The sequence below is a fragment of the Phyllobates terribilis genome, unplaced genomic scaffold (genome assembly GCF_046119375.1).
Source record: "Phyllobates terribilis strain yellow unplaced genomic scaffold, ASM4611937v1 Scaffold_2__4_contigs__length_985480577, whole genome shotgun sequence".
NCBI classification, from domain to species: domain Eukaryota; kingdom Metazoa; phylum Chordata; class Amphibia; order Anura; family Dendrobatidae; genus Phyllobates; species Phyllobates terribilis.
The window spans coordinates 2,460,994-2,474,773 of NW_027362762.1; positions in this window are offsets into that span (position 1 = coordinate 2,460,994).

The following is a 13,780-nucleotide window of genomic DNA, read 5'->3' on the forward strand; positions in this document are numbered from 1 at the left end:
ACCAATCACAGCGCAGCTTTCATTATTCTGAAGAAACCAATCACAGCGCAGCTTTCATTCTTTTATAACAATCAATCACAGCGCAGCTTTCATTATTCTGGAGTAACCAATCACAGCGCAGCTTTCATTATTCTGGAGTAACCAATCACAGTGCAGCTTTCATTCTTTTATAGTAACCAATCACAGCGCAGCTTTCATTCTTTAATAGTAACCAATCACAGCGCAGCTTTCATTATTCTGGAGTAGCCAATCATAGCGCAGCTTTCATTAATCTGGAGTAACCAATCACAGAAAAGCTTTCATTCTTTTATAGTAACCAATCACAGCGCAGCTTTCATTATTCTGGAGTAACCAATCACAGCGCAGCTTTCATTATTCTGGAGTAACCAATCACAGCGCAGCTTTCATTCTTTTATAGCAACCAATCACAGCGCAGCTTTCATTATTCTGGAGTAACCAATCACAGCGCAGCTTTCATTATTCTGGAGTAACCAATCACAGCACAGCTTTCATTCTTTGAGAGTAACCAATCACAGCACAGCTTTCATTATTCTGGAGTAACCAATCAAAGTGCAGCTTTCATTATTCTAGAGTAACCAATCACAGCACAGCTTTCATTCTTTTGTAGTAACCAATCACAGCGCAGCTTTCATTATTCTGGAGTAACCAATCACAGCGCAGCTTTCATTATTCTGGAATAACCAATCACAGCGCAGCTTTCCTTCTTTTATAGTAACCAATCACAGCGCAGCTTTCATTATTCTAGAGTAACCAATCACAGCGCAGCTTTCATTATACTCGAGTAACCAATCACAGCGCAGCTTTCATTATTCTGAAGTAACCAATCACAGCGCAGCTTTCATTATTCTGCAGTAACCAATCACAGCGCAGATTTCATTATTCTAGAGTAACCAATCACAGCGCAGCTTTCATTATTCTGGAGTAACCAATCACAGTGCAGCTTTCATTCTTTTATAGTAACCAATCACAGCGCAGCTTTCATTCTTTAATAGTAACCAATCACAGCGCAGCTTTCATTATTCTGGAGTAGCCAATCATAGCGCAGCTTTCATTAATCTGGAGTAACCAATCACAGAGAAGCTTTCATTCTTTTATAGTAACCAATCACAGCGCAGCTTTCATTATTCTGGAGTAACCAATCACAGCGCAGCTTTCATTATTCTGGAGTAACCAATCACAGCGCAACTTTCATTCTTTTATAGTAACCAATCACAGCGCAGCTTTCATTATTCTGGAGTAACCAATCACAGCGTAGCTTTCATTATTCTGGAGTAACCAATCACAGCGCAGCTTTCATTATTCTGGAGTAACCAATCACAGCACAGCTTTCATTCTTTGAGAGTAACCAATCACAGTGCAGCTTTCATTATTCTAGAGTAACCAATCACATCGCAGCTTTCATTATTCTAAAGTAACCAATCACAGCGCAGCTTTCATTATTCTGGAGTAACCAATCACAGCGCAGCTTTCATTATTCTGGAGTAACCAATCACAGCGCAGCTTTCATTCTATTATAGTAACCAATCACAGCACAGCTTTCATTATTCTGGAGTAACCAAAGTGCAGCTTTCATTATTCTAGAGTAACCAATCACAGCACAGCTTTCATTCTTTTGTAGTAACCAATCACAGCGCAGCTTTCATTATTCTGGAGTAACCAATCACAGCGCAGCTTTCATTATTCTGGAGTAACCAATCACAGCGCAGCTTTCATTATTCTAGAGTAACCAATCACAGCGCAGCTTTCATTATTTTCGAGTAACCAATCACAGCGCAACTTTCATTATTCTGAAGAAACCAATCACAGCGCAGCTTTCATTCTTTTATAACAACCAATCACAGCGCAGCTTTCATTATTCTGCAGTAACCAATCACAGCGCAGCTTTCATTATTCTGGAGTAACCAATCACAGTGCAGCTTTCATTCTTTTATAGTAACCAATCACAGCGCAGCTTTCAATATTCTGGAGTAACCAATCACAGCACAGCTTTCATTATTCTGGAGTAACCAATCACAGCACAGCTTTCATTATTCTGGAGTAACCAATCACAGCTCAGCTTTCATTATTCTAGAGTAACCAATCACAGCGCAGCTTTCAGTATTCTTGAGTAACCAATCACAGTGCAGCTTTCATTATTCTAGAGTAACCAATCACAGCACAGCTTTCTTTATTCTGGAGTAACCAATCACAGCGCAGATTTCATTATTCTAGAGTAACCAATCACAGCGCAGCTTTCATTATTCTGGAGTAACCAATCACAGTGCAGCTTTCATTCTTTTATAGTAACCAATCACAGCGCAGCTTTTATTATTCTAGAGTAACCAATCACAGCGCAGCTTTCTTTAATCTTGAGTAACCAATCACAGCGCAGCTTTCAATATTCTGGAGTAACCAATCACAGCACAGCTTTCATTATTCTGGAGTAACCAATCACAGCACAGCTTTCATTATTCTGGAGTAACCAATCACAGCTCAGCTTTCATTATTCTAGAGTAACCAATCACAGCGCAGCTTTCAGTATTCTTGAGTAACCAATCACAGTGCAGCTTTCATTATTCTAGAGTAACCAATCACAGCACAGCTTTCTTTATTCTGGAGTAACTAATCACAGCTCAGCTTTCATTATTCTAGAGTAACCAATCACAGCGCAGCTTTCATTATTCTAGAGTAACCAATCACAGCTCAGCTTTCATTATTCTAGAGTAACCAATCACAGCTCAGCTTTCATTATTCTAGAGTAACCAATCACAGCGCAGCTTTCAGTATTCTTGAGTAACCAATCACAGTGCAGCTTTCATTATTCTGGAGTAACCAATCACAGCTCAGCTTTCATTATTCTAGAGTAACCAATCACAGCGCAGCTTTCAGTATTCTTGAGTAACCAATCACAGCGCAGCTTTCTTTATTCTTGAGTAACAAATCACAGCGCAGCTTTCATTATTCTAGAGTAACCAATCACAGCGCAGCTTTCATTATTCTGAAGTAACCAATCACAGCACAGCTTTCATTATTCTAGAGTAACCAATCACAGCGCAGCTTTCATTATTCTGGAGTAACCAATCACAGCGCAGCTTTCATTATTCTTGAGTAACCAATCACAGCACAGCTTTCATTATTCTGGAGTAACCAATCACAGCGCAGCTTTCATTATTCTTGAATAACCAATCACAGCGCAGCTTTCATTATTCTAGCGTAACCAATCACAGTGCAGCTTTCTTTATTCTTGAGTAACCAATCACAGCGCAGCTTTCATTATTCTAGAGTAAACAATCAGCACAGCTTTCATTTTACTACTTTAACCAATCACAGCGCAGCTTTCATTATTCTAGAGTAACCAATCAGCGCAGCTTTCATTTTACTACTTTAACCAATCACAGCGTAGCTTTCATTATTCTAGAGTAACCAATCACAGCGCAGCTTTCATTCTTCTGGAGTAACCAATCACAGCGCAGCTTTCATTCTTCTGGAGTAACCAATCACAGCGTAGCTTTCATTATTGTGCAGTAACCAATCACAGCGCAGCTTTCATTATTCTAGAGTAACCTATCACAGCGCAGCTTTCATTATTCTGGAGTAACCAATCACAGCGCAGCTTTCATTATTCTGGAGTAACCAATCAAAGCACAGCTTTCATTCTTTTATAGTAACCAATCACAGCGCTGCTTTCATTCTTTTATAGTAACCAATCACAGCGCAGCTTTCATTATTCTGGAGTAACCAATCACAGCGCAGCTTTCATTCTTTCATAATAACCAATCACAGCGCAGCTTTCATTATTCTAGAGTAACCAATCACAGCGCAGCTTTCATTATTCTAGAGTAACCAATCACAGCACAGCTTTCTTTATTCTGGAGTAACCAATCACAGCGCAACTTTCATTATTCTAGAGTAACCAATCACAGCGCAGCTTTCTTTATTCTTGAGTAACCAATCACAGCACAGCTTTCATTATTCTAGAGTAACCAATCACAGCACAGCTTTCATTATTCTAGAGTAACCAATCACAGCGCAGATTTCTTTATGCTTGAGTAACCAATCACAGCGCAGCTTTCATTATTCTAGAGTAACTAATCACAGCGCAGCTTTCATTATTCTAGAGTAACCAATCACAGCGCAGCTTTCATTATTCTAGAGTAACCAATCACAGCGCAGCTTTCATTATTCTAGAGTAACCAATCACAGCGCAGATTTCTTTATGCTTGAGTAACCAATCACAGTGCAGCTTCCATTATTCTTGAATAACCAATCACAGCGCAGCTTTCTTTATTCTTGAGTAACCAATCACAGCACAGCTTTCATTATTCTAGAGTAACCAATCACAGCGCAGCTTTCTTTATTCTTGAGTAACCAATCACAGCGCAGCTTTCATTATTCTAGAATAACCAATCACAGCGCAGCTTTCTTTATTCTTGAGTAACCAATCACAGCGCAGCATTCTTTATTCTTGAGTAACCAATCACAGCACAGCTTTCATTTTTCTGGAATAACCAATCACAGCGCAGCTTTCATTATTCTGGAGTAACCAATCACAGCGCAGCTTTCATTATTCTGGAGTAACCAATCACAGCGCAGCTTTCATTATTCTAGAGTAACCAATCAGCGCAGCTTTCATTTTACTACTTTAACCAATCACAGCGCAGCTTTCATTATTCTAGAGTAACCAATCACAGTGCAGCTTTCATTATTCTTGAATAACCAATCACAGCGTAGCTTTCATTATTCTAGAGTAACCAATCACAGCGCAGCTTTCATTATTCTGGAGTAACCAATCACAGCGCAGCTTTCATTATTCTGGAGTAACCAATCACAGCGCAGCTTTCATTATTCTAGAGTAACCAATCACAGCGCAGCTTTCATTATTCTAGAGTAACCAATCACAGCGCAGCTTTCTTTATGGTTGAGTAACCAATCACAGTGCAGCTTTCATTATTCTTGAATCACCAATCACAGCGCAGCTTTCATTATTCTAGAGTAACCAATCACAGCGCACCTTTCATTATTCTAGCGTAACCAATCACAGCGCAGCTTTCATTATTCTAGCGTAACCAATCACAGCACAGCTTTCTTTATTCTAGAGTAACCAATCACAGCGCAGCTTTCATTATTCTAGAGTAACCAATCACAGCGCAGCTTTCTTTATCCTTGAGTAACCAATCACAGCGCAGCTTTCTTTATCCTTGAGTAACCAATCACAGTGCAGCTTTCATTCTTTTATAGTAACCAATCACAGCGCAGCTTTCATTATTCTGGAGTAAGCAATCACAGCGCAGCTTTCATTCTTTCATAATAACCAATCACAGCGCAGCTTTCATTATTCTGGAGTAACCAATCACAGCGCAGCTTTCATTATTCTGGAGTATCCAATCACAGCGCAGCTTTCAATCTTTCATAATAACCAATCACAGCGCAGCTTTCATTCTTTCATAATAACCAATCACAGTGCAGCTTTCATTATTCTGGAGTAACCAATCACAGCACAGCTTTCATTATTCTAGAGTAACTAATCACAGCGCAACTTTCAATATTCTAGAGTAACCAATCACAGCGCAGCTTTCATTATTCTAGAGTAACCAATCACAGCGCAGCTTTCTTTATTCTTGAGTAACCAATCACAGCGCAGCTTTCTTTATTCTTGAGTAACCAATCACAGCACAGCTTTCATTATTCTAGAGTAACCAATCACAGCACAGCTTTCATTATTCTGGAGTAACCAATCACAGCGCAGCTTTCATTATTCTGGAGTAACCAATCACAGCGCAGCTTTCTTTATTCTAGAGTAACCAATCACAGCGCAGCTTTCTTTATTCTTGAGTAACCAATCACAGCACAGCTTTCATTTTTCTGGAATAACCAATCACAGCGCAGCTTTCATTATTCTGGAGTAACCAATCACAGCGCAGCTTTCATTATTCTGGAGTAACCAATCACAGCGCAGCTTTCATTATTCTAGAGTAACCAATCACAGCGCAGCTTTCATTATTCTAGAGTAACCAATCACAGCGCAGCTTTCTTTATGGTTGAGTAACCAATCACAGTGCAGCTTTCATTATTCTTGAATCACCAATCACAGCGCAGCTTTCATTATTCTAGAGTAACCAATCACAGCGCAGCTTTCATTATTCTAGAGTAACCAATCACAGCGCAGCTTTCATTATTCTGGAGTAACCAATCACAGCGCAGCTTTCATTCTTTTATAGTAACCAATCACAGCGCAGCTTTCATTATTCTGGAGTAACCAATCACAGCGCAACTTTCATTATTCTGGAGTAACCAATCACAGCACAGCTTTCATTATTCTGGAGTAACCAATCACAGCGCAGCTTTCATTCTTTTATAGCAACCAAAAACAGCGCAGCTTTCATTCTTTGATAGTAACCAATCACAGCACAGCTTTCATTATTCTGGAGTAACCAATCACAGCGCAACTTTCATTATTCTGGAGTAACCAATCACAGCGCAGCTTTCATTATTCTAGAGTAACCAATCACAGTGCAGCTTTCAATATTCTAGAGTAACCAATCATAGCACAGTTTTCATTCTATTATAGTAACCAATCACAGTGCAGCTTTCATTATTCTGGAGTAACCAATCACAGCGCAGCTTTCATTATTCTGGAGTAACCAATCACAGCGAAGCTTTCATTATTCTAGAGTAACCAATCACAGCGCAGCTTTCATTATTCTGGAGTAACCAATCACAGCGCAGCTTTCATTCTGTTATAGTAACCAATCACAGCACAGCTTTCATCATTCTGGAGTAACCAATCAAAGTGCAGCTTTCATTATTCTAGAGTAACCAATCACAGCACAGCTTTCATTCTTTTGTAGTAACCAATCACAGCGCAGCTTTCATTATTCTGGAGTAACCAATCACAGCGCAGCTTTCATTATTCTGGAATAACCAATCACAGCGCAGCTTTCCTTCCTTTATAGTAACCAATCACAGCGCAGCTTTCATTATTCTAGAGTAACCAATCACAGCGCAGCTTTCATTATTCTCGAGTAACCAATCACAGCGCAGCTTTCATTATTCTGAAGAAACCAATCACAGCGCAGCTTTCATTCTTTTATAACAATCAATCACAGCGCAGCTTTCATTATTCTGGAGTAACCAATCACAGCGCAGCTTTCATTATTCTGGAGTAACCAATCACAGTGCAGCTTTCATTCTTTTATAGTAACCAATCACAGCGCAGCTTTCATTCTTTAATAGTAACCAATCACAGCGCAGCTTTCATTATTCTGGAGTAGCCAATCATAGCGCAGCTTTCATTAATCTGGAGTAACCAATCACAGAAAAGCTTTCATTCTTTTATAGTAACCAATCACAGCGCAGCTTTCATTATTCTGGAGTAACCAATCACAGCGCAGCTTTCATTATTCTGGAGTAACCAATCACAGCGCAGCTTTCATTCTTTTATAGCAACCAATCACAGCGCAGCTTTCATTATTCTGGAGTAACCAATCACAGCGCAGCTTTCATTATTCTGGAGTAACCAATCACAGCACAGCTTTCATTCTTTGAGAGTAACCAATCACAGCACAGCTTTCATTATTCTGGAGTAACCAATCAAAGTGCAGCTTTCATTATTCTAGAGTAACCAATCACAGCACAGCTTTCATTCTTTTGTAGTAACCAATCACAGCGCAGCTTTCATTATTCTGGAGTAACCAATCACAGCGCAGCTTTCATTATTCTGGAATAACCAATCACAGCGCAGCTTTCCTTTTTTTATAGTAACCAATCACAGCGCAGCTTTCATTATTCTAGAGTAACCAATCACAGCGCAGCTTTCATTATACTCGAGTAACCAATCACAGCGCAGCTTTCATTATTCTGAAGTAACCAATCACAGCGCAGCTTTCATTATTCTGCAGTAACCAATCACAGCGCAGATTTCATTATTCTAGAGTAACCAATCACAGCGCAGCTTTCATTATTCTGGAGTAACCAATCACAGTGCAGCTTTCATTCTTTTATAGTAACCAATCACAGCGCAGCTTTCATTCTTTAATAGTAACCAATCACAGCGCAGCTTTCATTATTCTGGAGTAGCCAATCATAGCGCAGCTTTCATTAATCTGGAGTAACCAATCACAGAGAAGCTTTCATTCTTTTATAGTAACCAATCACAGCGCAGCTTTCATTATTCTGGAGTAACCAATCACAGCGCAGCTTTCATTATTCTGGAGTAACCAATCACAGCGCAACTTTCATTCTTTTATAGTAACCAATCACAGCGCAGCTTTCATTATTCTGGAGTAACCAATCACAGCGTAGCTTTCATTATTCTGGAGTAACCAATCACAGCGCAGCTTTCATTATTCTGGAGTAACCAATCACAGCACAGCTTTCATTCTTTGAGAGTAACCAATCACAGTGCAGCTTTCATTATTCTAGAGTAACCAATCACATCGCAGCTTTCATTATTCTAAAGTAACCAATCACAGCGCAGCTTTCATTATTCTGGAGTAACCAATCACAGCGCAGCTTTCATTATTCTGGAGTAACCAATCACAGCGCAGCTTTCATTCTATTATAGTAACCAATCACAGCACAGCTTTCATTATTCTGGAGTAACCAAAGTGCAGCTTTCATTATTCTAGAGTAACCAATCACAGCACAGCTTTCATTCTTTTGTAGTAACCAATCACAGCGCAGCTTTCATTATTCTGGAGTAACCAATCACAGCGCAGCTTTCATTATTCTGGAGTAACCAATCACAGCGCAGCTTTCATTATTCTAGAGTAACCAATCACAGCGCAGCTTTCATTATTTTCGAGTAACCAATCACAGCGCAACTTTCATTATTCTGAAGAAACCAATCACAGCGCAGCTTTCATTCTTTTATAACAACCAATCACAGCGCAGCTTTCATTATTCTGCAGTAACCAATCACAGCGCAGCTTTCATTATTCTGGAGTAACCAATCACAGTGCAGCTTTCATTCTTTTATAGTAACCAATCACAGCGCAGCTTTCAATATTCTGGAGTAACCAATCACAGCACAGCTTTCATTATTCTGGAGTAACCAATCACAGCACAGCTTTCATTATTCTGGAGTAACCAATCACAGCTCAGCTTTCATTATTCTAGAGTAACCAATCACAGCGCAGCTTTCAGTATTCTTGAGTAACCAATCACAGTGCAGCTTTCATTATTCTAGAGTAACCAATCACAGCACAGCTTTCTTTATTCTGGAGTAACCAATCACAGCGCAGATTTCATTATTCTAGAGTAACCAATCACAGCGCAGCTTTCATTATTCTGGAGTAACCAATCACAGTGCAGCTTTCATTCTTTTATAGTAACCAATCACAGCGCAGCTTTTATTATTCTAGAGTAACCAATCACAGCGCAGCTTTCTTTAATCTTGAGTAACCAATCACAGCGCAGCTTTCAATATTCTGGAGTAACCAATCACAGCACAGCTTTCATTATTCTGGAGTAACCAATCACAGCACAGCTTTCATTATTCTGGAGTAACCAATCACAGCTCAGCTTTCATTATTCTAGAGTAACCAATCACAGCGCAGCTTTCAGTATTCTTGAGTAACCAATCACAGTGCAGCTTTCATTATTCTAGAGTAACCAATCACAGCACAGCTTTCTTTATTCTGGAGTAACTAATCACAGCTCAGCTTTCATTATTCTAGAGTAACCAATCACAGCGCAGCTTTCATTATTCTAGAGTAACCAATCACAGCTCAGCTTTCATTATTCTAGAGTAACCAATCACAGCTCAGCTTTCATTATTCTAGAGTAACCAATCACAGCGCAGCTTTCAGTATTCTTGAGTAACCAATCACAGTGCAGCTTTCATTATTCTGGAGTAACCAATCACAGCTCAGCTTTCATTATTCTAGAGTAACCAATCACAGCGCAGCTTTCAGTATTCTTGAGTAACCAATCACAGCGCAGCTTTCTTTATTCTTGAGTAACAAATCACAGCGCAGCTTTCATTATTCTAGAGTAACCAATCACAGCGCAGCTTTCATTATTCTGAAGTAACCAATCACAGCACAGCTTTCATTATTCTAGAGTAACCAATCACAGCGCAGCTTTCATTATTCTGGAGTAACCAATCACAGCGCAGCTTTCATTATTCTTGAGTAACCAATCACAGCACAGCTTTCATTATTCTGGAGTAACCAATCACAGCGCAGCTTTCATTATTCTTGAATAACCAATCACAGCGCAGCTTTCATTATTCTAGCGTAACCAATCACAGTGCAGCTTTCTTTATTCTTGAGTAACCAATCACAGCGCAGCTTTCATTATTCTAGAGTAAACAATCAGCACAGCTTTCATTTTACTACTTTAACCAATCACAGCGCAGCTTTCATTATTCTAGAGTAACCAATCAGCGCAGCTTTCATTTTACTACTTTAACCAATCACAGCGTAGCTTTCATTATTCTAGAGTAACCAATCACAGCGCAGCTTTCATTCTTCTGGAGTAACCAATCACAGCGCAGCTTTCATTCTTCTGGAGTAACCAATCACAGCGTAGCTTTCATTATTGTGCAGTAACCAATCACAGCGCAGCTTTCATTATTCTAGAGTAACCTATCACAGCGCAGCTTTCATTATTCTGGAGTAACCAATCACAGCGCAGCTTTCATTATTCTGGAGTAACCAATCAAAGCACAGCTTTCATTCTTTTATAGTAACCAATCACAGCGCTGCTTTCATTCTTTTATAGTAACCAATCACAGCGCAGCTTTCATTATTCTGGAGTAACCAATCACAGCGCAGCTTTCATTCTTTCATAATAACCAATCACAGCGCAGCTTTCATTATTCTAGAGTAACCAATCACAGCGCAGCTTTCATTATTCTAGAGTAACCAATCACAGCACAGCTTTCTTTATTCTGGAGTAACCAATCACAGCGCAACTTTCATTATTCTAGAGTAACCAATCACAGCGCAGCTTTCTTTATTCTTGAGTAACCAATCACAGCACAGCTTTCATTATTCTAGAGTAACCAATCACAGCACAGCTTTCATTATTCTAGAGTAACCAATCACAGCGCAGATTTCTTTATGCTTGAGTAACCAATCACAGCGCAGCTTTCATTATTCTAGAGTAACTAATCACAGCGCAGCTTTCATTATTCTAGAGTAACCAATCACAGCGCAGCTTTCATTATTCTAGAGTAACCAATCACAGCGCAGCTTTCATTATTCTAGAGTAACCAATCACAGCGCAGATTTCTTTATGCTTGAGTAACCAATCACAGTGCAGCTTCCATTATTCTTGAATAACCAATCACAGCGCAGCTTTCTTTATTCTTGAGTAACCAATCACAGCACAGCTTTCATTATTCTAGAGTAACCAATCACAGCGCAGCTTTCTTTATTCTTGAGTAACCAATCACAGCGCAGCTTTCATTATTCTAGAATAACCAATCACAGCGCAGCTTTCTTTATTCTTGAGTAACCAATCACAGCGCAGCATTCTTTATTCTTGAGTAACCAATCACAGCACAGCTTTCATTTTTCTGGAATAACCAATCACAGCGCAGCTTTCATTATTCTGGAGTAACCAATCACAGCGCAGCTTTCATTATTCTGGAGTAACCAATCACAGCGCAGCTTTCATTATTCTAGAGTAACCAATCAGCGCAGCTTTCATTTTACTACTTTAACCAATCACAGCGCAGCTTTCATTATTCTAGAGTAACCAATCACAGTGCAGCTTTCATTATTCTTGAATAACCAATCACAGCGTAGCTTTCATTATTCTAGAGTAACCAATCACAGCGCAGCTTTCATTATTCTGGAGTAACCAATCACAGCGCAGCTTTCATTATTCTGGAGTAACCAATCACAGCGCAGCTTTCATTATTCTAGAGTAACCAATCACAGCGCAGCTTTCATTATTCTAGAGTAACCAATCACAGCGCAGCTTTCTTTATGGTTGAGTAACCAATCACAGTGCAGCTTTCATTATTCTTGAATCACCAATCACAGCGCAGCTTTCATTATTCTAGAGTAACCAATCACAGCGCACCTTTCATTATTCTAGCGTAACCAATCACAGCGCAGCTTTCATTATTCTAGCGTAACCAATCACAGCACAGCTTTCTTTATTCTAGAGTAACCAATCACAGCGCAGCTTTCATTATTCTAGAGTAACCAATCACAGCGCAGCTTTCTTTATCCTTGAGTAACCAATCACAGCGCAGCTTTCTTTATCCTTGAGTAACCAATCACAGTGCAGCTTTCATTCTTTTATAGTAACCAATCACAGCGCAGCTTTCATTATTCTGGAGTAAGCAATCACAGCGCAGCTTTCATTCTTTCATAATAACCAATCACAGCGCAGCTTTCATTATTCTGGAGTAACCAATCACAGCGCAGCTTTCATTATTCTGGAGTATCCAATCACAGCGCAGCTTTCAATCTTTCATAATAACCAATCACAGCGCAGCTTTCATTCTTTCATAATAACCAATCACAGTGCAGCTTTCATTATTCTGGAGTAACCAATCACAGCACAGCTTTCATTATTCTAGAGTAACTAATCACAGCGCAACTTTCAATATTCTAGAGTAACCAATCACAGCGCAGCTTTCATTATTCTAGAGTAACCAATCACAGCGCAGCTTTCTTTATTCTTGAGTAACCAATCACAGCGCAGCTTTCTTTATTCTTGAGTAACCAATCACAGCACAGCTTTCATTATTCTAGAGTAACCAATCACAGCACAGCTTTCATTATTCTGGAGTAACCAATCACAGCGCAGCTTTCATTATTCTGGAGTAACCAATCACAGCGCAGCTTTCTTTATTCTAGAGTAACCAATCACAGCGCAGCTTTCTTTATTCTTGAGTAACCAATCACAGCACAGCTTTCATTTTTCTGGAATAACCAATCACAGCGCAGCTTTCATTATTCTGGAGTAACCAATCACAGCGCAGCTTTCATTATTCTGGAGTAACCAATCACAGCGCAGCTTTCATTATTCTAGAGTAACCAATCACAGCGCAGCTTTCATTATTCTAGAGTAACCAATCACAGCGCAGCTTTCTTTATGGTTGAGTAACCAATCACAGTGCAGCTTTCATTATTCTTGAATCACCAATCACAGCGCAGCTTTCATTATTCTAGAGTAACCAATCACAGCGCACCTTTCATTATTCTAGCGTAACCAATCACAGCGCAGCTTTCTTTATTCTAGAGTAACCAATCACAGCGCAGCTTTCATTATTCTAGAGTAACCAATCACAGCGCAGCTTTCTTTATCCTTGAGTAACCAATCACAGCGCAGCTTTCTTTATCCTTGAGTAACCAATCACAGTGCAGCTTTCATTCTTTTATAGTAACCAATCACAGCGCAGCTTTCATTATTCTGGAGTAACCAATCACAGCGCAGCTTTCATTATTCTGGAGTATCCAATCACAGCGCAGCTTTCAATCTTTCATAATAACCAATCACAGCACAGCTTTCATTATTCTAGAGTAACTAATCACAGCGCAACTTTCAATATTCTAGAGTAACCAATCACAGCGCAGCTTTCATTATTCTAGAGTAACCAATCACAGCGCAGCTTTCTTTATTCTTGAGTAACCAATCACAGCACAGCTTTCTTTATTCTTGAGTAACCAATCACAGCGCAGCTTTCATTATTCTAGAGTAACCAATCACAGCACAGCTTTCATTATTCTAGAGTAACCAATCACAGCGCAGATTTCTTTATGCTTGAGTAACCAATCACAGCGCAGCTTTCATTATTCTAGAGTAACCAATCACA